This window comes from Apodemus sylvaticus, chromosome 12 (genome assembly GCF_947179515.1).
Source record: "Apodemus sylvaticus chromosome 12, mApoSyl1.1, whole genome shotgun sequence".
In the NCBI taxonomy this organism is placed as follows: domain Eukaryota; kingdom Metazoa; phylum Chordata; class Mammalia; order Rodentia; family Muridae; genus Apodemus; species Apodemus sylvaticus.
In genome coordinates this window covers 25,419,524-25,444,175 of record NC_067483.1, presented here as the reverse complement: position 1 = coordinate 25,444,175, position 24,652 = coordinate 25,419,524, and positions in this window count along the sequence as shown.

Genomic DNA, 24,652 nt, shown 5'->3' with positions numbered 1-24,652 from the left:
CACGGGCTGTGTGTAGCTCTGGATAGCTGAAAACATCGCTCAGTACAAATGTGTATGCTTACTTCCAGCATTGTGACCGTTTTAAAACACTTGTCTTATAACTTTGCATGTATGTTATTGCGAGTGTGACATTAGGGATCTTCAACCATTCTGCAGCTTGGATTTTTGAGACAGTATCTCTCCCTGAAATTGATTAGGTTAGGCTGGCCCACCAGCAACCCCTTCCCAGAAACCCCCAGTTCTGGGGTTACAGCCTGTGACACTGGCTTCTTAATGCAGAGTCCAGGTCCGGGGGCTCTGAACACAGGTCCTTATGCCGTAGAAGAGGGCGGCTCTTCAGCCACCTATAATGTTGTCACAAGTTCAGTTCTGGTGTCTCTCTCTTCCATGTGTCCTGAGGTGGAGTTGTGAGGCGGATGAGGTCCCTGGTGATGGTGTAGTGTCATCAGTCCTAAGGAGAACTCCAGTACTGAGGTGAGCCTGAGTCATGGTGAGTTGCTGATGGCATGATCCTACCCATGTGTAGATGCAGCACAGGAGCTCTGGGGATGCTGTATCCAAGGCAACCAGGCCCCAAATGCTGGACACTTAAGTCCACATTGCCGTCGGACCTGCAGGACACTGAGGTAGCCAATGGGGAAGGGAATGGAAGAACAAGAACTGTGGTGGGCTTAGTCAGCCAGGCTTCCTAGACAATGCGAGTCTACAGAGGGAGGCTTCCTCTAGCCTCTAGGTGTCCCATATCCTCAGTCTTCCCCCTTGCCCTGCCCAGATAGAGCCTATCTCCATCCCTGGGTGTTAGAGGCCTCCCCGAGAGGTGTCCCCAGCCAGAAGACTCTTTCCATCTATTCAAACATGTGTTAGACATCTGGGCATGGAGGCTTGGATGGCTGACCTGGAGCAGCGGAGACCATTTCCTGACCCAGAATGTCTCCAAGGAGGTCAGTGCCTTTCCCCTGAGGATTGCATACCTGGAGGCAGGTTAGGAAGTGGAGGCTCGCTGGACCAGGGATCAGCCTGTGCTAATCCAGGAGCACAAGAGGTTGGAAGACTCCTCTGGCTGAGATGGGGCAGCTTGTAGCTATATCCGTTAGCCATCCTGCCCCAGCAAGCATCCCGGGGACAGGTGGTACAAAGTGGCAGCTCCTGGGGTTGGCAGTTCACAGTGTCACTGGAAGCCTTGGGGAGATTGGGTTCCCCTTGGCTGCATGGAGAGAACAGACCAGTTCCCATCTGGAAATGCTAATGGTGACCTATCCCTAACTCATCCTCTGAAACCTTGCTGTGTCTGTCATCAGGACATAGGCTGTGTGTAGCTCAGGATAACTAAACCTTTTGTGCTCTGGATTACCACAGGCTGATCCTTGGCCCAGCCAGCTCTGACTTCCTAATCTGTGCAATTTATGCAAATTTCGAGGGAAAGGCCAGTGGCTTCTGTAGAAACATTGTGGGTCAGGAAATGGTCTCGACTGTCCATGGACAAGTCAGCCATCCAAACATCTGTGCCCAGATGTCTTCCCCTGCTCCTGCACTTAAGTCTGCCGCTCCTCGCTTGGGTTACCCAGTTCTCTGAGACCTACCTGCCACAGTGTGAAAAGCCCAGGGCCTGTGCCGCCTGTTTCCTGTCACCTGTGTGTCCTTGCCCTCTCAATGCCTCAGTTTCCCACTTGTGACTGATTAGGACAGTTTCTGGGAGCTTTCACAACTCTGACTGTCCATGGGTGTGTTAGGATGCATCGCGTCTATTCATAAGGCCTACCCAGAAGGGGCTCAGCAGAGCAGCGGGGGGTCTCAATTGGAACACAAATGGGCCTCTCCCCAAATCAGGGTACCACCCAAGACTTGGACAGGAAAGGCCAGCTGATGCCAGATGTGAGCTGTCAAATCCGAGACACAAAGGCCAGGTGTTGGCAGTCCCAGGTCAGCTGGTTCCACAGCTCTAAGGGGAGGTCCCAGGACAACGAGCTTTCCAAGGTGCTTTCCAGGTCCTTACCCTTTAAAAATTTTTATTTATTTTTTGTTGTGTGTTTCTATGCATGCATGGTATGTGTGTGTATGTATGTGTGTGCATGTACGTGTGTGTGTGTGTGTGTGTGTGTGGCCACTGGTCTGTCCATTCGGCCAAGTTCCTAGTGAATGCTGACTTAGAGGTTCACCAAGACTGGGGGATGGCTTAGTTGGTAGTGTGCTTGCTGTGCAAGCATGCGGCTCGGAGTTCAAAACCAGAACCCATGTAAAAGAGTAAGGTGTGTCAGCCTGTGCTTGTATGTGGTAACCTGTGCTTGTATGTGGTAACCTGTGCTTGTATGTGGTAACCTGTGCTTGTATGTGGCAGCCTGTGCTTGTATGTGGCAGCCTGTGCTTGTATGTGGTAACCTGTGCTTGTATGTGGTAACCTGTGCTTGTATGTGGCAGCCTGTGCTTGTATGTGGTAACATGTGCTTGTATGTGGTAACCTGTGCTTGTATGGGTCAGCCTGTGCTTGTATGTGGCAGCCTGTGCTTGTATGTGGTAACCTGTGCTTGTATGTGGCAACCTGTGCTTGTATGTGGCAGCCTGTGCTTATATGTGGTAACCTGTGCTTGTGTGTGGCAACCTGTGCTTGTATGTGGCAACCTGTGCTTGTATGTGGTAACCTGTGCTTGTATGTGGTAACCTGTGCTTGTATGTGGCAGCCTGTGCTTGTATGTGGTAACCTGTGCTTGTATGTGGTAACCTGTGCTTGTGTGTGGCAACCTGTGCTTGTATGTGGTAACCTGTGCTTGTATGTGGCAACCTGTGCTTGTATGTGGCAGCCTGTGCTTGTATGTGGTAACCTGTGCTTGTGTGTGGCAACCTGTGCTTGTATGTGGTAACCTGTGCTTATATGTGGTAACCTGTGCTTGTATGTGGTAACCTGTGCTTGTATGTGGCAGCCTGTGCTTGTATGTGGTAACCTGTGCTTGTATGTGGCAACCTGTGCTTGCAATCTTAGCACAAAGGAAGGGAAAACAATCAGCTCCTTGTGGGACACTGGCAGGTCAACCTGGCCTTGCTGACATGCTCTAGACTGATAAGAACTCACACACACACACACACACACACACAGAGAGAGAGAGAGAGAGAGAGAGAGAGTGAGAGAGAGAGAGAAAGAGAGAGAGAGTATATCAAATTCAAACACAGTAGCTCTGGTTGTCCCACAAAAGGTGACAATTATTTGTCACTATAGGCAGTGCCCTCCCAGAGGACAACCCAGGTAGTCATGGGGAGACAGCCTGCACAAGGTGGTGAGTTTGGGGTACCAGCACTGCTCCTCGGGGTACCCTATGATCCTGATAACTAACTAAACACAAGATAAACTGGAGAGACGGGGTGCCAGCATCTCAGAGGCTGAAACCCAGCTAAAGCAGCTCAGCCTCTGCCCTTGGGGTGACACACTCAGAGTGGGATAAGAGCGTCACCTCCCTGGGGCTCCTGAAGGCTAGGCAGAGTGACAGCTGGAATGTACCTGGCACTGTGTCCAGCCCGGGGAAGACCCCAGTAGGAAGGTGATGTGGCAGAAGCAGACATGACAGTTTATCCTGGTTTCACTTGGTCAAGGTGTGGAGAACCAGCTTATTCAGTTCACGAGTCCAGTCGCAGCCCCTCATCGGAGGGAAGTCCAAGCAGCCGGCCTTAGCCCATGTACAACCCAGAGCAGGACGGCGGGGCACACCCGCCCATGTACAGCCCAGAGCAGGACAGCGGGCACACCCGCCCTAGCGCTGCCTCTGCTCCTCCGCTCCTGCACAGCTCAGTGTCCAGCCCAGGGAATGGCTCCGCCCACATTCAGGTTTCTTCTTCACAACCAATTAAGGTAAGCAAGATAATCCCCCAGAGATGTGTTTACTGCCCCACCTGATCCAGGCAGTCCCTCTTTCGGGCTCTCTTTGTGGGTGTCCTAACACCCCGAGAGTCTAGGGCAGAGTCCTGGGGTATCCAGCAGGAACGAGAGGCAGGCTCCGGCAGGTGTGTTCTTCATGGTTGGCGTGGTGACTCACACTAATCCTTTGGTCTGGGGATGTGGCTCAGTTAATAAGGTGTTTGCCTAAACGTGCATTAAGCCCTGGATTCCATCTCTAGTGTCTTATACGTAAGTGTGGACAATGCTTGTGACCCCCAGCACTGCAGAAGTAGAGGCAGGAGGTTCAGAAGTTCAAAATCATCCTCACATAGATGTCAAATCTGAGGCCAGTCTAGATACATGGAGCCAGTGCTCCAAACCAGCACACCACGGCCTCGATGGCTCGCCGCGGCCTCCATGGCTCACCCGGAGCTCTCTTGTAGGGTGATCCAAAGCAGGCTGGGAGAAGGCGGAAACCATGCGTACTGAGCGCATCACATATTGGCAGGCCCTGCTGTCATTTGAAAAGGCGTCTTGTTCTGTGGCCTGGTGTTTGGATGTGTGGAATGCCCACCACACGATCCTCTTAAGGGTCACACGTGACACCGCCCCTGCCTCGTGAAGGAAGCAGCAAGAGAGTGGTAGGGACCTCATGGAAATGATCACATGACACCTGTGTGGCTCTAGCCACTCTTGTCGGCCTTACTATCGCTATGGACTAAAGCGTGTAAGCCCATTACATTCTGTTCCTATGTGTGTATATCTGTGTACTTGACCATGGTGTGTATGTGCGTGCGCGCGTGTGTGTGTGTGTGTGTGTGTGTGCGCACACGTGTGTGTGCGTGCATGCATGCATGTGTGTGCTCATGTGTGTACGCGCGCACGCGCGTGTGTGTGTGTGTGTGTGTGTGTGCGTGCGCGCACACGTGTGCGTGCGTGCATGCATGTGTGTGCTCATGTGTGTACGCGCGTGTGCATGTGTCTGTGTGCACGTGTGTGTGCGTGCGTGTGTGTGTGTGCACACGCGTGCGTGTGTGAGTGCATGTGTGTGCTCACGTGTGTACACGCGTGTGCATGTGTGTGTTGTGTGTGTGTGTGTGTGTGTGTGTGTGTAGTGGGCCAGAGGTCAACATCGAGTGCTTTTTTTCAATCTCTCTCCAGTTTGCTTATTTGTTTGTTTTCAAGGCAGAGTCTCTAATCTGCAGCCAGGGCTAGCCTAGAACTATGTAGACCAGGTTGGCCTCAGAGATCTACTTGTCTCTGCTTCCTGCCTCTTAGGATTAAAGGCATGTGATGCTATGTCCAGCGCCTGTTTTGTTTTACGACAGGGCCTCTCACTGGCCCTGAGCTCACCAAGTAAGCGAGGTCGGCCACCGCAGCCGTGCCTCCCTGCGTGTTCTAGGGAACGTGAACTCCAGCCCCTGGGTACGTCCAGGAGCGCTGTCTCCCCAGCCCCCGCTGAGCTACTTTGAAATATAAGCTAGCTGTCAAGTGCAGTCTCCCTGTTGGCCACAGAAGCTGGGTAGCTCTTTCTCGTCTCTGTGGCCCGCCCGTTCCTCACCCCCCAGCTCCTGGAAGTCACACTCTGTTCTTTATCTCCGTGAGACTTGGGATCTGAGTTAAGTGACAACGATTTTCTTTTAATGGGAAAACTCAGCAGCGCTGTAGCTGTGATGCGGTTAGCACCTGTGCACTTAGCTGCTGGGGGCTCTCCTGTTGGCAGCTGAACCGCGGGTATCAGGAAGCGTGAAATGTCCATACCTTATAATCCGGTAGTCTACGTAAGAGAGCTAAAGCACTGCAAAGCCGGCCCGGTGAGATGACTCTGCGGGAGAAGGTGCTTGCAACCAAACCTGACAACCTGGGTTTGAGCCCCGGAACCGACACGGTGGAACGGAGAGAGGACTTCAACCAGTTTCCTCTGAATGCTACACTTGCACAGTGGCATGTGCATACCTGCATGCCTGCGTGTCTGTGTGCATGCCCACACAGACACACAGACACACACACACACACACACACACACACACACTTAGAATAACATGACAGGATTATGAGAAATAGGAATTTAGCTAAAAAAAAAAATAAGACAGAACATCAGACAACCATTAAGATAATACCAGCAGAAGCTGGGGAGACAGTTTGGGGTAAGGTGCTTGCCACAGAGTGTGAGGACCTGAGTTTGACTCCCAACACCCATGTAAAAAGCTAGTCAGTGATGTGCGCTTGTAATCCAGCACCGGGGAACTCGCCGCTTTGGTTAAGACTAGCCAGGGAGCTTCAGGGACCAATGGTAGACCCTGCCTCACAAAACAGGGCAGATGGCTCTTAGGGAAGAATGATCTCTGGCCTCCACTTGAGCATAAGTCACATCTAAATGTGACATGAACACACACACATAATAAAATAATAATAATATTTGAAGATGACGCCAACAGTACAGACACACAGACAGGGCCAAGAGAATCCTTATCTCTCCCTGTGGATGTCTCCTCTTGGTACCTCCTAGGGTTGGTCTTTGGTTGCTAGGTGTGGCCAATGTCTCAGAAATCACCCATAGGATGAGATGGTTAGTATATAAACTTGACAGGATCTAGAATCACCTAAAAGACGAGCCTGCAGGTGCACCTGTGAAGGGTTATCTTGCTTAGGTGGATTGTAGCCTTTGCACAGGCCGTACCACCCCGTGGGCTTAGTTCGGTGTTGATTCAATAAAAAGAATGTGAGCTGAGCCCCAGCATCCATCTCTCTGCTTCCTGGCTGTGGGAGCCGCGTGAGCAGCCGCCTCCAGCTCCTGCTGCCGGCCGTGCCTTTGCCACCGTGATAGACGTGAATCACACCTTTGATCTATGATGCAAACTAAATCCTTCCTCCCTTCCTTCCGGCCTTCCTACCTCCCATGGCTTTTGTCTGGATATTTAATCACAGTAACTAAGAGAGACACATGCACACCTAGGGAGAGACAATGCCTCTCCCTTTCAAGATCAAGTTCCCTAAGAGTTGTGGCCTGCACGTAGGAGCATGCCCATTTACAGGCTGGCCAATGGCAGGACAAGGCTCGGCTAAGGCGTGCTAGACTGCTGTGCTGGGTGCTACGAGTGTAGCCTCCTGCTTCACGTGGACAATCATCTCACAGCCTCAAGTAGACAGGAGTGTGTCCGGAACTCCGAGCCACTTCCGCAGCTCTTGTAAATCCAAATTGACTTCAGACACTACATTTTATCACTTTCCTGAACTGTGCTTCCAGAAAATCAGTGAAAAGTGACTCTGGCTTAGAGGTGAGGGGTGGCCCATCCTCCTCCCGCTGCCTTTCCCCCCATTTTTTGACAAAAAGGGAATCGAATGTGGTAACAGCCTCGTGCTCAACCCTGGGGTTGCACAAAGCCAAAGCTAAACCAGTGGACTCAAAGTACACAAATGAAAATTCCAAAAAATGTATCTGCTCTCCAAAGGCTTGGGATGTCTGGGGAGATGGCTCAGTGATACAAACACCGGCTGCACAATTGAGAAGATAGGAGTTCTAGTCCCCAGAGCCCATGTAGGAAGCTGGGCACACAGCAGAACTGGGAAGTGGAGACAGGAGAATGAATCCTTGGAGGTTCGTGGCTAGCTAGCCTGTCAGTGCAGCAAATGACAGAAGACCCTGTCTCAGGCAGGGTGGAGGGCGGGGGCCAACACCTATGGTTGCCTCGTAATCTCCACCCCCATGTCGTACGTAGCATGCGCCTGCCTGCATTCACCCCCTGCCCCCCAACACACAAGCTGACATTGCATGATGGTGTGCTGTCATTGCGAGGCTTCCTGGGAGCAGAGCCACGCTTGGCATAGAGGTGGTTCACGTGAGCCAGGGTTGGCATGCAGGTAGTTCGTTTGGAGCCAGTTACCGAGGACTAGAGAGGGAGGGAGGGGAGGTCGGATACCCTACCCAAGAGCACATTACTATGTATGCCGTGGGAAGCTGGGCTTCAATTGTACTCCAGCTTTCTAAAATGCAGCCATAGAGGCTGGGGACATGGCTCAGTGGCTAAAAGCAAGTTCAGTTCCCAGCACCCGCAGCAGGTAGCTCACAACCGTCTGTAACTCTACCTCCAGGTGGTCAGATGCTCTCTCCTGGCCCCCGCAGGCACTCAACAGAGCACAGGTTGACATAGGTCACCACCAGAGTAGCCAGGATCCTAGAGGCGTGGTCCTCACCCACCCTCATCCTTGACTGAAGGGTGGATTCAGCACCCAGGGTCCCATAGAGACCCCTTGGGGGAAGGTGGTGCAGCTGGGACAGGACAATACTTTTCTCCTCCTGCAGGGAGAAAGAAGCAGGAGGTAAGTCACCATGTGTGTGACACCCATAGGAGACAGTAGGGAAGGGTTCTTCTGTATGAGCAGAAAACTCTCAGACAGAACCCTGTATGAGAAGCTGTGACAACCCCAGGATTGTGGTGGGACAGGAACCTGAGTGCCTGGTCCAAGACTACATAACCGGAAGGAGACCCCACAGCCCGGCTCTGGCACCTACTTTCCCAAAGTGGCGGCTCTGCCCGCTGGTTTCCACACCTGTGCCCTGTCTGTAGCAGCATGCATGGATGGAGAGGCCGGAGCTGGCTCTATCAATGGCTGGTAGGACTGGGGAGCCTATCCTGGTAGAGTTGGCCCAGAGTGAGAACAGGAGTTAACAACTGCTGCAGTCAAAAATGTCCTCTGGGAGACTGCATGCCTGCTGATGGACAGGAGGGCCTGATTTCCCTACTTGCACAGCTCTGAACCACCCAGGCAGTGCATAGGGGAAACAGAAGGTGAAGAGGATCCAAAAGAGTGAAGAGTGAATTGGGTGTCCTTGACCTCTGAACAACAAGAGTAAGCCTACCAGCTTACACAGCCATTTCATGGGGGGAGGGGAGGGATCAGGAGATGTTAAGTACTCAATACTATGGCTAATTAGTAGAACAAAGGAAGAGTGGGGAGGGGGAGGAGGACAGCGGGTAAAGTACTTGTCTCACACACGCATGACGTCGTGGGTTTGATCCCCAAAGCTCTTCTAAAAGAGAATGCATGTTGTTGAGTGGTTTTTCAACTGAACACAAGCTAGGATCATGTGGGCAGAGGAACCTCGGCTGAGAAAATGCTATAGACAAAGCTATAGGACATTCTCTTGATTAATGTTTGACATTGGAGAGCAGAGCCCACCCTGGGCAGTGCAATCCCTAGGCTGAACACGGACGGAAGCTGAACATGTTGTGTGGAGTGAGCCGTGAGTCTTCTTCATGCTCTCTGCTGCAGTTCTGCCTCAGGGTTCTGCCCTGACTGCCCTTCAGGATGAACTGTGCTTGGAATGTGGCAGCCAGTTAAACTCTCTCTTCCACAAGTCACTTTTGGTCATTGTGTTTGATCACAGCAATAGAAAGGAATCTAACAGAGGCACAAGTCTGTGCTCCAAACCTCAGGGAAACTGGAGGCAGGGAGATTCCCTGGGGCTTACTGCCCCACGGCCTGGCCTACTAGGGGAACCCTAGACCCAAATGTGAAACCCTTTCTCAAAAATGGCAGGAACTTGTGAGCTCTCTGTGTGAACACATCCACATGTGGGCAGGTGCATCCACACATAGACACACCTGTAGACCTGTGTGCACATCGTAGTAGCTAACCTGGAATCAATTAAAACCCCAGCAACCAGGCAAGCCTGTGAGGAATTGTCTTGATGGCCTCATCTGAGGTGGGAGGAGCTAGCTTTGGGCAGCGCTCTGTGTTGGCAGCCCACATGAAAGAACATGGAAGACGGAAACCTTTGCTCCTAGCTGGCTTCCTCCTTTGCTCTCTGGCAAGTGCATCTGTTCTGCTGCAGAGGTATTCCTTTGCTGCTGTTAGAACCCGCTTCTCCAGGACTCCAACACAGACCGGGGACAAGCTGAGACAGCCAGCCTTGTGGACTGAACACTAGTGTCTCAGCCTTTCTGCCGGGACATAGCCATCGTTCAATTAGATGGACCACAGCCTATAAGCCACACAACTAAATCATATATGGAAACCCTGAACACACACACACACACACACACACACAGAGAGAGAGAGAGAGAGAGAGAGAGAGAGAGAGAGAGAGAGAGTAGGGAGGGAGAAAGAGAGAGAATCATCTTTGTGTGCTTCACGGCAGGGTCTTCTGGTGGTGGCATCTACCTCCAGCCTAGGAGTTCCTGCCAGTCTCCCAGGTACCAACTCCAGACTTCCTGCCCAGGGCTTTCAACTCTGGCGATTTCCTGTGGTTCCTGGTGAATGCTGGCCTTTCATCAGCACCACCGGGGACCATTCAGCCTTCCAGGGAGCCCTGGGATCCTGTGGGACCGTCCACTCTAGAGGCGTGTGCTGCTGCTACCTGGGGGCTCCGCTCCTGCTCCACGCAGCTGGAAGAGAACTGGACTAACATTGACCCTGGCTTCCAGCCTTCCCCCACCACAATGGGCTCCCTGAGGTCCGGGGCTGGGGGTGGGGGTGGGGTGAGGCACAGACCTGTGCCGGAGCTAGCCACTCTGTGCTGGAGCCTCCAGCTCCTCCTCCACCTGGCAGACACTGTGGTGTAGTCACCTGCTGCTTCCGATGACAGCAGCATGGGCCCAGCGGACCGGTAGTGTCCCTGAGTTCCTCAGTGGGTCCCTGACATGTCTCACCTTCCTCAGTATACTCCTGTCTTGGCTGCCAGACAAGAGAATGCTAGAAAGCTTGGCGCACTCACCATGTATTAATAATTCACCATGGCCTGGCAAGATGGCTCGCAGGTAAAGACACTAGCCACCCAGCCTGACAATCTGGGGTCAGTTCCCGGCACACACATGATAGAAGGAGAAAACTGACTTCCTCTGGATCACCACGTCCATTCCATGTCATGTGAGAGCATGTGTACTCACATGCATGTGCACGCGTGTGAGACACACACACACAGACACACACACAGACACACACACACATACACACACACACACACACACGAACACACACACACACACACACACGAACATGCACAGAATAACAGAATAGCTGCTGATTTTTTAAAATCTTGCCATCTCTGATCTGTTAGTCACTGGTCCATGATTGACATCCTTTCTGTTGGTGTGACTGTTATTAGTTCAGGCAAAGTTTGTATCCGTTACTCTTCCGTGCTGTGACCAAACACTGGGTATCTTTGTAAGCATTCTGTACCTCAGGTTCGGAGCTCACAGGTCTGGCTAGAGTGGCCAGCCAGGGAGCTTTGGGGATGTGCCTGTCTCTGCCCACTCCAACGATGGAGTTACAGATGATTGCTGTGGTGCCCAGCATTTTACATTGGTGTTTGGAATCTGAGTGCAGGTCCTCACCCTAGATCACCAGGCATTCACTGATGTGTTTGCTTATTGATTTGTGTCATCCTAAATAAAATTTAAAACATTTAATGTTAGCATGCATTTCACTTTTTCATCTTTATTTAATAGAGTGGGAGGGTTTTTTAATGTTTTAACAAGCATTCGAGCCCTACTCAGAAGAACCAAATGACACAATGAGGCTTTCAGAGCTTTATTGTTCCCACCAGACACTGAGGGACACTTGGGTCGCTGCCATCATCTCGTGTCTTGTACCGTCTGCCCTGACCTGAGATCATTGATGGGAAAGGAAAGACGCAGAGGAAAGGGAACTTTGGGCGCCCTGTCTTTCCCCTTCCTCCTTGGTCATCACTTCCGGCATAAGTGGCTAGGAAGCTAGCGACGTCACACAAGAGAGAGAGGATACGGTAGGATCTTCGGTCATTTGTGTTCTGGGAATGCAGGACTGTCTTTGAGCCCTAAAAGTGGACTCTGAGTCAAGGGGAAAGGGTGACTCTGGGGCTGTCACTCGGGCAGTCAGTCATAACACACTGATCCTGTACTTAGCCACTGTTGATATCTCTTCAGTCTCTGCTCACTCTGACTCCGCAGTCCAATTAGATTTTGCTTAGAGAGCTCAAGATCAGAGCGGTGTGTGTTCTGAGTGTCGGCCTTCAGTGGAGATCGGAGGACAGCATTGAGTGCTCGTCTTTCTCTTCTACCTCATTTTAAACAGGGTCTTGGTTGTTGGTCACTGCCTCCCCAAGGTCAGCTGGCACATGAACTTCTGTGGATTCTCCATCTCACCATGGGAACACTGGGGTTACAGTCTCTCTGTGGGTTCTGAAGACCTAAACGCAGATTCTGAAACTTACACAGCAAGCATTTTTATCTGCTGAACCATTTCTCCAGCCTGAGGTCAGAGATACTGAAAGGATAGTGAATTTGAAGGTGTCAACAGTTCGAGATGTTTCCTCTGAGATAACACAGGTCATGGGCCTGTGAAACTGGCCCTGTCTGCAGAAGAGATGCCCCCTAAGATGGAGGTGTCTGAGCTAGGCTTAAAGGCAGCATGCCCTCGAACAGCCAGTGAGGACAGAAGAAGAGAGCCCAGTTAGGGACAAGGTCTCAGGCTTCAGTGAGCAGGGGCTCAGGAAGGCTTGTGATCTAGAAGTTGTTCGTGTCACAGGCCTGATGACGAAGGAAGCTCCCTGTAAGTCATTCTCATGTCCCCACAAGCCTGAGTCAAGTGTCATCCTCCCCTGGGCCCTCTCTGTGCTTCCCCTTGGCTTGGGTACACTTGACTTTGAGAATTTGTTAAACAGAGCCAACTTTGAGAAGGATGCAGGTGAGGTCTACACTCAGAGCTTGCTGTGATGCCTGGCATTAGCAAAGAACGAAAGTAAAAGCTAGAAGAGAGGAGAGTTCATCCCTTAGTGTCTAAATGTCTGATTAGTCCTTGTGTGTTCAGATGAGTGTGTTTGTGCTGCATGAGCGTGCATGCATTCATGTGTGTGTGTGTGTGTTCACATGTATGTAAAGATATATGCATATGTGTATAGAGACTAGAGAATATTTTCCTTTTCAGGCTCCATTTTCTCGAGACCAGATCTCTCACTGGCCTGAAGCTTGTCAGGTAAGCTAGGCAGGTTGGTCAGTGAATCCCAGTGTCTTCTCTCTCTCTCTCTCCACCTTTCCAGAACTGGAATTGCAATCATGTGTCACCATGGCTAGATTTCTTTTGCAAAGGTCCTGGGGACCAAACTCAAGTACAACCTTACTGATTAAAGTATCTCTTCAGCCCTGATTATTCCTTTAAGTGTGAAAATGTCTTCATTAAAATGATGTAACATTTCAGGTTTTCTATTCATTCTGACTTTTTTGCTCTCTTGAACAGAAAGGAGGCACACCTGGCCAGAGGGGCAAAGGACCAGCAGGACTATCCTGTTTTATGGGAGATAGCATACCTACGTATGCTACGCTCATGTGATGGTCAATGTGGAAGACATGAGCTCTGGAGGACTAAGAGGACAATGGGACAGCATGGAAGTAGAAAGAGAAATGCGGAAGACCTGCCCAAACCACCCAGCAATCTCCCTCTGAAACGCCTTGGTTCTCAGATACTGTATCCCCAGAACACTTCTTGAACAACAGTTCTACTGACTCTCATTGACTCTTGAAACATCTGAGAAGAAAAGAGAGAATGTTCCCAGGCTGTTCAGTGACTGGTTGCATGAGAGAGGGCAAAGAGGGACATTCTTTATTGGATTAGATGCTGGCTTGAGTCTGCACACCACCAAACAATTGGCTAAAGATGCCAAGTTTCCCTGACTCCATGCTCAAAGATACCGTGCAGAACAAACATTTAAATTCCTGGTGCATCCCCCACCCCACTTCCCCCATTTCCTTCCAGATGTTTGGCATGGTACAGATGCCACAGAAAATAAATGTGTCAAAGTCCAAGGGATGAAGCAAGAGGGTGGGGAGAGAGTGCCATCTTGTTTGGCTCCCAGAGTAGCATAAGGCACGTAACAGGGGTTCCTGCACCTTGAACCTAGACCAGGGGTGGGTCCTCAGAGCCGGACTCCTCCAACCGCACTAGTTGTGAGGAATGTTCTGGTAAAGCCAGCCCTACATGCCTGAGCTGTCAGAATTCACAACCGATGTGCAGTAGAGAAGGGAGAGGGGCTTCGGGGTTGTGTGTGTTTGTGGAAATGTGCAGAGGGCTGCATGTCCCTGTGGCCCAAGGCAGAGAGTGAAGTGGGGCAGAGGCAGGGCTGGAATCGACTTGTCCATCTCTAGTTCCAGATGTGGGTGGCTCAGGGATCAGGACTGCCCAGATTAGATGACAGGCAGGCGATGACATCACTGCAAACACTGGAATAGACGTTGACTAATACCTCCTACTGAGTTCCTCTAAAGCCTGGGGCCCCAGGGCCAAATGAATTTACTTGGGGATGCTATCCCTTGCACAATCAGAAGTGGAAAGAAAGCTGCTTAAGGTTTTATTATTATTACAAAAAATGTGAAATTATATTTATGTTGTGTGTTTGTATGTGTGCACACATTTGAATGCAGATGCCAGTGCTGGCCAGAGGTGTTGACTCTGGAGTTACAGGTGGTTTTGGGGCCACCCAACATGGGTGCAGGGAACAAACTTGAGTCCTTGGGTCCTCTACAAGAGTAGTCTGTGTTTCTAACTACTGAACAATGTCTATGGTGTCCCCCAGGTCCCCTTCCAGTGGCTTTTGAACTGCGAGATTAGACATTCTGCTTGGGGACAATAGGAAATTCAGCTGAGAGGTTAAATGAACCCAGCTGTGTTAGGAGAAAGTTCTGGAAACTTCTGTCTGTGTCTCCTCCTTTCTGAACAAGAAGTCTCTGGAAAAGCCCTACGGTATAAAGGCAGATGTCCTTACCTAAAATCCAGGGGTCACAGGGAGATGCACTCACTCAAAGGCAGAGACCCTCCGAATGTACTCGCCCACCTGACCCCAGCCTCCCTTGCCCTGATGCTATCATGGGCATTTCCTGGGGTCACTTGCCAGCTCTGATACCTAAAAGGCAGCTAGTTGGAGCGCCACCTTTGAGATGGGGATCAGGGGAGAGTGTTGGCTCATTTACAATCGACCAAACCCCTGATAAGAGGACCCTAAGTCAGGGTCACACACCTCAGCCTAACGCTGAGCGTAAATGTGTCAGACACCTGCACGTCAGAAATGACTGCTTGCCCCAAAGAAACACTGACTAACCAGGACTGGGACTTCAGTGGGTTCAGCCTGTCTTCTGGGAAGACACCTGCCCCCTACAGGTGAGTAAACCGGGGTTCAAAATGTAAAAGCCACTACACAATACATCCTTCAAAGCAGAAACTAAAACCTACAGTTACTTCTCTTAGTATAAGACATTGGCTCATAGTTGTAGATGGATAGTGTCTATGTATGCATATGCAGGTATGTATGCATACACGTGTGAATACATATGTGTGTGTGTGTGTGTGTGTGTGTGAGAGAGAGAGAGAGAGAGAGAGAGAGAGAGAGAGAAAGAGAGAGAGATCCTCTGAGCATGCCTGTGGAGAGCAAAGGTTAATGTTCCACGGTGCCTTTTAAAACAGGGTTTCTCACTAAATTTGGAACACAAGTTCAGCCAGGTCTGTAAGCCAGCAAGCCCCTGAGATCCTCCGTGATCTGCCTCCCAGTACTGGGATTGCAGGCATGCTCTCCTGTGCCTGGCTTCTTACCTAGGCTCCGGAGGCCAAACTCAGGTCCTCACGCTCGTGCAGCAAGCATGATCCTGACAGAGTCGCCTCCTCAGCCCCTTGAAATAGATTTAATTGGCTAGATACGGCATTTCCTACATCCAGCTATCAAAAGAGTCCAGCACACACCAGAGTCTAGGACATTCCAGTTCAGAACAATTGGCCTGCTGGTGGCTTGCTAAAGGACCCTGTCACAGAAGAGAGAGATCAGCTGGGGTTGCTGAGTCTCACACACACAGTGAGGGTGCTTCGCATAGATGAGTCTGTTTGTAGATATTTTGTTACAACGAGACTAGGCTTCGTTGTAGCCCAGGCTAGCCTCTAATATACAATATAGACAGGAATAGACTTCTGATCCTCCTACCCCTAATTCCCAAGTACTGCATTATAGGTATGGCCCCATGCAGAGTCTATGTAGTGCCTGAGCCTAGTGCCCAGTGTGCAAGTATTCTACCAAGTGTGCTCCAGCCCAGGAGGAGGACAAAGCTTGGAAATTGTCACAAGACAGCTGAAAATCCTTCCAGACAAGGACATGAATCCCCAGAGCACAGAGGGCAAGAGCTACCCTATGGAATCCAGGCTTTCGGAGTTCATAGGTGACAAACAGCCTTGAGGTGGCAATAGATAGTGCAGCCGATCTACAGTGCAGAGGCTTCAAGCCTCTCTCTTTCCCCAAGGAGAGCTTTCTTTTAAAAATTACTGCATTGTTTATTCTGTCTCTGGTGGGAGTTAATTGTGTCCTGGTGAGAAGTACAGAGGTCGGAAAATGATTTGCCAAGCAAGAACCAGTTCTTTCCTTTCACGGTATGGGTCTTACGGATCAACCTCAGGTCCTCAGACTTGGTGGCAAGTGCCTTTCAGCACGGAGCCATCTCATCATGGACTCGGAAAGTTGATTTCTCTCTTAACACATTGGCTAACAAACACCTAGGCTCTCTCAAAGCCCTCAAGTAAACAAAGCACCATTTCTGACATTCTCTGTGCTTGTTAGTGAAGTGCGGGGTCTGAGAAATCTGTCTTATTGTCTTTCTTTCTCTGTCTGTCTGTCTGTCTCTCTGTCTCTGTCTCTCTCTCTCTCTCTCTCACACACACACACACACACTTTCTTTTAGAGAAATGACACTATATTCCTATTGTTTGGGCATTTTCTTGCTCGCAGGTAGCTTTTCAGCGTCTTAGGGTCAGAGCCGAGACTCTTGGCCACACAACACTCCTTGCTTTGCATCCGCTCCCTTGTGAAATGTTGACTGGCGCTCTGAATGCTGGGCAGCTGGCTGAAGGGGCCCTTGAGGAACAAGGGCCTCAGAGGCTGGGTTCAAGGATGGAGCTCTCATTGAAGGGAGTCAGAGAGTGGACCCTCGGGGAGGGGAAGCGTCTACACGAAGGGAGGAGTCACTCACTGGGTCCTGTCCCCCACAAAGCTATCCTTCCCCCAGCCATCTTTCAGTTAAGCTATTTCTGGAAAACAGAGTTGGGAAGATGGCTCAGTATGCAGAGTGCTTGTCCTGCAACCAGGAAGAACTCCATCCCCAGAACACACAAAAAAGAGCCGGTCTAGTGGTGAGCTTGTGATCCCAGCTCTAGGGAGGCAGGGACAGGCAGCACCCTGGGGCTTGTGGCCAATCAGCCCAGCTTGCTTGTTGAGGTCCAAGCCAGGGAGAGGTCCCATCTCAGAACAAGGCTTTGAGGTATCCTCAAGGAAGCCTGAGGTTGACCCCTGGTCATACATGTACCTGCAAACACACACACACACACACACACACACACACAAGCACGCGAATATACATATACACGCACATACATATACACATGCATACATATACATACATGCATACATATACATACACACACGCATGCACACGCACACATATACACATGCACACACATGCACATACACGTGCACGCACACACACACAGGTTACTGAACATGATACTGCAGTCTAAGTTCCCAAGCCATCCGAACAAATTAAGGGCGGTTCTCCCACTTCCTATGGGAGGGAGCTAAGGCAGAGATTGTTGAATGACTGAATGACCTGCTCAAAATCACAGAGCAGGAAAGACTAGAGACTGTACCCAACTCTCTTTACTGGGTAATGCCCTGCTACCTCCCCTACTCAAGGGAGTTGGTCTCTGAGTCTCCAGGACCTCAGTTAAAAGGTGGGGCAGTTCCTGTTCATTCTTGGGAACTGCCTCACACAAAGCCAAATGTTTTCCTGTAATAAAGCCCTCTGTGTGTGTTCAGAAGAATTCCGCTGGGGTTACTGTACCCTGGAGACAGGAGAAGCCATTTGGGGGACTAAATAGTGGATAACAAGACCCAAGCTTGGGATGAGTCATGTTAGATGCCAGTGTTCATATTTGTCACCCCTTGTTCTTATGGTTACAAAGTAACAGTGTGTGGTCAGGGCATTTGGCCTTCTGTGTGGTGCACCTTGCATTGGATTCCGTTCCTGGAGCTTGGTTCATGACAAATTTCTTTAAGTTCAGTTTTTAAATCCACTTTTCAGAGGCTATGGAGATGGATTAGTGGGTCAAGTATTTGCAAAAAAAAAAAAAAAAAAAAAAAAAGGCCTGAGTTCAGACCCCCACACCCATGTAAAGAGCTAGGTGTGGTGGACTTCGAGAGGTGAGGAGAGCCTGGGGGCTCACTGGCCAGCCTGCTGAGTCCAGATGCCAAGTGAGAGACCCTGTCTCAAAAGATAAGGTGCATAGCAACCGGAAAAGACATCTGCAGTTGACCTCTGACCCTCATGCATGCATACATGGGAACACACAGACCTGAAAACAAACAGTTTCTTTTCTCCCCATATCCTTGTTCAAGTCAGAGACCCTAAATGTATTCCACCTGGACACAGGCTCTCTACCCCTAGTGTGGGACCAGACCTAGTGTCATCAGGATTCTCAGTTTTTCTTTAAATCCACCAGGTTGTGTAGGACAGCCCAATGGAAGAATATAGTGACCCAAGCCATCTTTCTCTTCAATTCTGGGAACCACACACACACTGCGAAGAAGCCCGGTGGGACAGTCAGAGCTGGGTGCTGGCCACAGTCCAGACACTTCTTGCTGGTGTGAACTTAGGAAGGTTCATTAAAGCTCACCTTTCTGTAGAGCAGGGTAACTGATTGAATGTGGTGGTGGGTGGGGGGGAGGGCTCAAAGCAAAGCCTGCGGCACTTGGCTGTCGTTACTGTAACAAATAGCTTGCAGCAACTGAGTTAGAGAAAGAAGTTTGCTTTGGCAGTTTCGAGTCTCTGGCTCCCTCTCAGGGCTCGCTCTGTGCTCACAGGCACCAGGTACCTTATGGCAAAGTGCGGGACGGAGCGATTTTGATCATCCTCATCTTGTGACAGGGAAGTGAAAGGAGGAAGAGGAAATGACAGGGTCCTACTACCTCTCCTTGGAGGCCACACCCCTAGTGAGCTAAGACCTCCCACTGCCTCCCAGGGTTTCCTTCCTGAGACTAAGGCTCTAATACATGTGTTTTCGGGGTGTCCCAACTCTGACCGCATAGCGCCTGGCACACTGAGGGAATGCTAATCTGAACCTCATTCTTGACACTCGCTAGCCCCTTTAGGGGTTTCTAGTCCCCAGCCGTGGGGATCAGATTATCAGGCTTGTGACTTATAGGCAGGCTGGAATGGGGCACACGTGGATTTTGGGGTCACCCAGACCTGACTCATGCTTTACCGTCAGTAGCTTTCCCTTCTGGAGCTGTTAGTACAGCTCGGGGTGCCTGTTTGCTTCTCTCAGGCCTGAGGGAGAAAGTTCAGTCAGTATGGTGCCTGCGGTCCAGCCATGAGGACCTGTGTGAATCCCAAAGGTGAAAAAATTAGCTAGACACAGTGGTGTATGCACGGAACGCCAGCACTGGGAGGATGGGCTTGCTGGCCAGCTGGTCCCAACAAATTAGTGAGCTCTAAGCACCAGTAAGAGCCCAACCTCAATAATAATAATAATAATAATAATAAATAATCAAAATGGTGATGATGATAATGATGATGATGACAAGGACGGTGATGAAGGTGGTGACGATGGTGGTGGTGATAATGGTGGTTATGGTGATGCCGCTGCTGATAAGGGAGAAGCTATAGAGATGTCTCAGCAGTTAAGAACACCAGCTGTACTTCCAGAGGACCAGGGTTTGGTTCCCAGCACCCACGTGGCAGTCTGTAACTCCATTCTAGGCAATCTAATGCTCTCTTCTGGTCTATACACATGCATGGTGCACAGACATACATAATAGCCAGCAAAATACCCATTTACATAAGGGTCCAATGCTTACTGTGTGTCAGAAATGACGCACAGTCTTGTGTGTACGTGTGTTCGCGCACCAATGTGCGCCCATGGAGGCTGGGTGGCTTTCTCTGTCAGGTGACTTTCTCTATTCTCTCCACCTTATCTTTTCAGATATGACTGTCACTGAGCCTGGATCTCACTGGTTCAGACCGGCTGGCCGGCTAGTCCAGGAAGGCCTGGCTTCTGCCCCTAGTACTGGTGATAAACATACTCCACTGTGCTTGGGTTTGTTTCCTTTATATGTTGGCTATGGGGGACCTGAACTCAGATCCTGAGGCTTGCACGGCACGCGCTGTCCTGACTGAGCCATCACCCGATCAATACACAATCTTTCTAAGACACTAAATCCTAAAATGTACTGCTTCTTAGTCAATGAATGTGAAGAGAGCAAGGAAGAGGGAGAGGAAATGTTATTTTCACACTAAACCGGGGCTCTTTGCCTAGGCATCAGAGTGAGAAATTTGTGCCGAAACAAACTCAAAGCCGTGTGTGGTGCTGGATTCAAAGGCTGGCTGTGCACAGTAGTGGAAACTGAAGAAAACAGAGCCCTAGAGATGCTCCAGACCATGCAGTCACCGCCTTCCTGCTCCTTCCAGTGAACAGTGTACCAGGAGCCTCTCGGTGGGACTGTATCTCCACCCAGGAGCCTCTCTGTGGGACCGTATCTCCACCCAGGAGCCTCTCCGTGGGACCGTATCTCCACCCAGGAGCCTCTCCGTGGGACTGTATCTCCACCCAGGAGCCTCTCCGTGGGACCGTATCTCCACCCAGGAGCCTCTCCGTGGGACCGTATCTCCACCCAGGAGCCTCTCCGTGGGACCGTATCTCCATCCCTTTACACATCTCCGACTTAGTCAGTGCTCAGATCAGCTCCACGTCCACACTAAGGCTAGGAGCAGCTGGGGCACTCGTCTTTTTCTCTCTTTAGCCTTTCTGGACCTGGAACTCAGAAAGCCATGTAAGAGGAAAGCCATGCTGTAGAAGGGAAGGATGTGCGAAGGCTCCAGAACACGGGATGCACAGAAGATATGCCCACAATGCTCTGCAGATCACATCGATGAGGGTGTGGTCAGGCGTGAGAACAAATGGAGCCCGGAAGGTACCACAAACAACTAGGTAAAGAGATGGGGACAGACCAGTGTATTGTCTGGCTTAGGGTAAGGGTGGAGCTTTCTGGAAAAATCCAGATATTCAGGACTTCAGGTCTGGGGAGGACTCATGGAAAAGACTGCAAACAGGGGACAAGGAGACTTCAGAGGCTCAGGAAAGGGAAGGGCATGTCTAGGGCAGTAACCCAGTTTCCACTGTCTCATAACATCCCAAGGCTGTTCTATGTCCCTGTTGGCCATTGCATGCAAGTCTCAGGGCTGGGCTCTCACAGTCACGTATGACATGTAGTCTGGGCCATCCGGGAAGACAGACTACCTTCCTGTGTTGGTTAGGTCAAGGTTAGGTGGTTCCTAACCTTAGGAGTACATCAGGACTCCTGCAGGCCTCCACAGTTAGGCTTTGCTTCTGTAGATCTGAGATAGGACACAGCAAGTGGCATTTCTAACAAGCTCAAGGCGAGGGACACTCCTGGTCTTGGGAGCATCTTGAGAAAACGAGCAGTCAGATGCAGAGTCGCACGCTCCAACCATGGAGAAATGGGAAAAGCCATCAGGGAGAAGGGTGACATGTGGGTGGCCAGAGAACCAATGAAGAGCTTCCAGCAGACAGGAATGCAGAGCAAAAGTGGAGGCCACATAGAAGGGATCCTCGGCAGACTAGAGACCCGTGGGGGACCTGCCTGCTACCAGCCTGGCCTTGCAGAGAGGACACGGAGCTGGAAGTGGTTAAGCCATTGCCTCAAGGAGTCATTTAACTGTGAAAGAACAGTCACACTCAGAAGAGGCTGGGGCAGAACTGTCAACAGCGCTTACCTAGCCTGCCAGCAGCCCTGAGCTGTCCCCAGCACTGCCAGATATGATGGTGTGCACACCTGACATCTCAGTGCACACGGGAGGTGGAGGCAGGAGGATCAGACGTTCAATGCTGCATAGGGGGGATCCAGATTAGCCTAGAGGAGAGATGGAAGGGAAGGGAAGGGAAGGGAAGAGAGGGGAAGAGGAGAGGAGGGAGGGGAAAGAGAGGGTGGAGCAGGGGAGGGGCAGGGAGGGGAGGGAAGAAGAGGGGAAGGGGAGGGGAGGGAAAGAGAAAGACCCAAAGAACATTTATCAATTTGCAAACCACTTCATTTTATCTGCAAGTCCCCAAATCAGCGCACTCCACCTCCCAGCAGCCTCTCTTCCTGTTGTTTACAGAAAGGGAAACTGAGGCTGGGAAGTCTGGAGTTGCTTGCTTCAGCTGACAGCAGAGACAGGTGGAGGCTGGTCTAGCCCCGCAGCTTTCCAGGGGGTGGTTAACCTGGTCCTGCTTCCTCCTCAAAGCCTAGAGCCACGAGCACGCCTTCCCATTTTCTATCAAATGTGATGTCTTCATTCTTTGGCATAATAGCAGGAAGTCACTGTGACCACGCAGTGTGAGAAAGGTAATCGTCCCCCGGTCAGGAAATCCTGCTGCCTTGAGCCCCTTGGGAATGTTAACTTTCCCACTCTGACCCATCCGAGATCCTGACCTTCGGCACAGTTGGCTTCTTCAGGGGGAAAAAAAGCTGGGCCTGAGTCCAACCCTGGCTTCTGTTAGGGTCCCCGAGAAGAGGAGGCAGCAGAGCCCCGCCCGGCTTGCTCTTCAGGAGACTCCCGCTCCTGGACTCTGCCCTCTGTAGGTGATGATGTGGGCAGTGCAGGAAGGAGAGAGGTGGTCAGGTCCCTAGCTTCTTCAGACACTCCCTCTGCACTCAGGCGAGCCTGGTCCTCTGGGTTTCAGCAAGGGCACCTGTCAGGGAAACCTGAAGTACAGACTTGGAGCGCCAATGGGCATGTGGGACATACTAGAAGAACTCAAAAAAAATGGACATCACTGCCTTCTGTAGTGGCTGAGCTGGAGAAATGCCTCAGAGCTCCTGAGCGCTCAGGGACCAAGGACAGAGACTTCTCTCATGGAGGGAACTGTAGCTTGACCTCACGGACAGCAGCCAGCTCACAGCACTGATTTGTTAGCTCATTCTCGCTTAAATGAACCTTTTCTTACATTACTTACAACATTCATCCCTTTCAGGCACAATTACCTCCCTTCCCCTCTGGAGCGTTCTGCAAGTCAGGGGAGTTTAGCATTATTTATTCACGCAATTATCCATTCCTCCGGAAGACATCAGTAAAACATCCTCAAAGCCTCGGGCAGGAGCCTAGGCACAGCCCTGACCCTTGAGGGATTGAGTCAGTTCCCACTGGGAATTGCTTAATGACAATAAGAAGTGTTCCAAGGAGGGCTATGGTGATGGCTCCCTGGTAGAGTACTTGTCCTGCAAACATGAGGTTCTCAATTTGATTCCCAGAATCTACCTTAAAAAGTCAGGTACAGTTGTGCCTGCTTATAACCCCAGTGCTGAGGAGGTGGGGACCAGCAGGCCCCTGGGGCTCGATGGCTGGTCAACTTGCCTGACTCCAGCTTAACTGAGAGACCCTGTCTCAAACAGTGTGGATGCCATTCTGAGGAAAACTACCTGAGGTTGCCCTCTGACCTCCTCGTCTGTCTGTCTGTCTGTCTGTCTGTCTGTCTGTCTGTCTCTCTCTCTCTCTCTCTCTCTCTCTCTCTCTCTCTCTCTCTCTCCCTCCCCCCTCCTTTCTCTCTCTCTCCCTCCCTCCCTCCCTCCCTCCCCCCTCTCCCTCTCTCTCCCCACTCTCTCTCACACCAGTTCTAAAGTAAAGAAGGGCTCCAAGAGAGGAGGCTATAAGCTGCTTCTAAAAAGGAGGTCTAAGGAAGTCTGGAATGCATGTGTATGTTCTAGAAGGTTCTAGAAGAATGTTCACTGGGCAGGGAAGTAGGCATGAGTTCTGTTTCTCAGTTTATCACAGTCCCTACCCAGTCCTTACCAGATGGTGAGTGTGCAGATCCACCCTTTCTTTCCCAGTCCCAACCCTAAGCTATACTTGTGGATAGTGTCCATGGAGGTTCATGAGGGCAGATGTCCCCTGTCCAGACAATGGTCCCTACCTGGACGAGTGTGGCAGTTGCTTCTGATGCCCTGCCAGTTCTAGACTCTCTGCTCCAGAGATCACAGGCGCCTCTTCTTTCCCTGTCTCCTGTTTGCCATCTCCTGATGGACATTCAGATCATAAGGCCCAGGGCCTGTGCCCCAGAACTTACACCATGAGGAAAGGCAGTGTCTACCAGCATGATATCCCCCGATGAGGGCTACAGGGGTGGGAGAGGGGCACACAGGAGGATGTCTGACACAGCCAGGGAGTCAGAGAAGGCTCTGAGGAGGAGAGGATGCTGCCCAGAGAGTGGCAGGGTTTGAAGCGCTCTGGGTGAGGGTTGTCATGGGACAAAGACTTACCAAGGAAGGAGCGAGAAAGACTCATTCTAAGAAAGTCAGTGGCACATAACACAGCTTTCCGGGCATCCAGAAGAGCTTTTGGGGAAATGTGGAGATAATGCAACTGACTGGAGATAGGGGACAACCTTACAGGTGTTGCTGGATGTAATTATACTAGTTGCAATGTTGTATGATAAATCAACTAGAACTCAGGTGCTTGAAGCAACACCAGTTACTATTTCTGGTGAGTTCTAAGGAGGAGGGGATGACGGTGCTGAAGAGGACCTGGAAGCAAGCTGGCAGTCTGACCAAGCTGCCTTCAGTGTACCGTTTACCCGCCTATCAGTCAGGATGCTCGCCCCAGCTGTCACACATTGTACAGGGTTTAGTTGAACCCAGAGCTCCTGCCTAGGCGGGGCTCCCGGTGCAGCCACATGGCTCAGTGTTCCTGCTGTTCACATCAGAGCAGGTGAGGCAGGAGAGCAAGGGGAACGTCT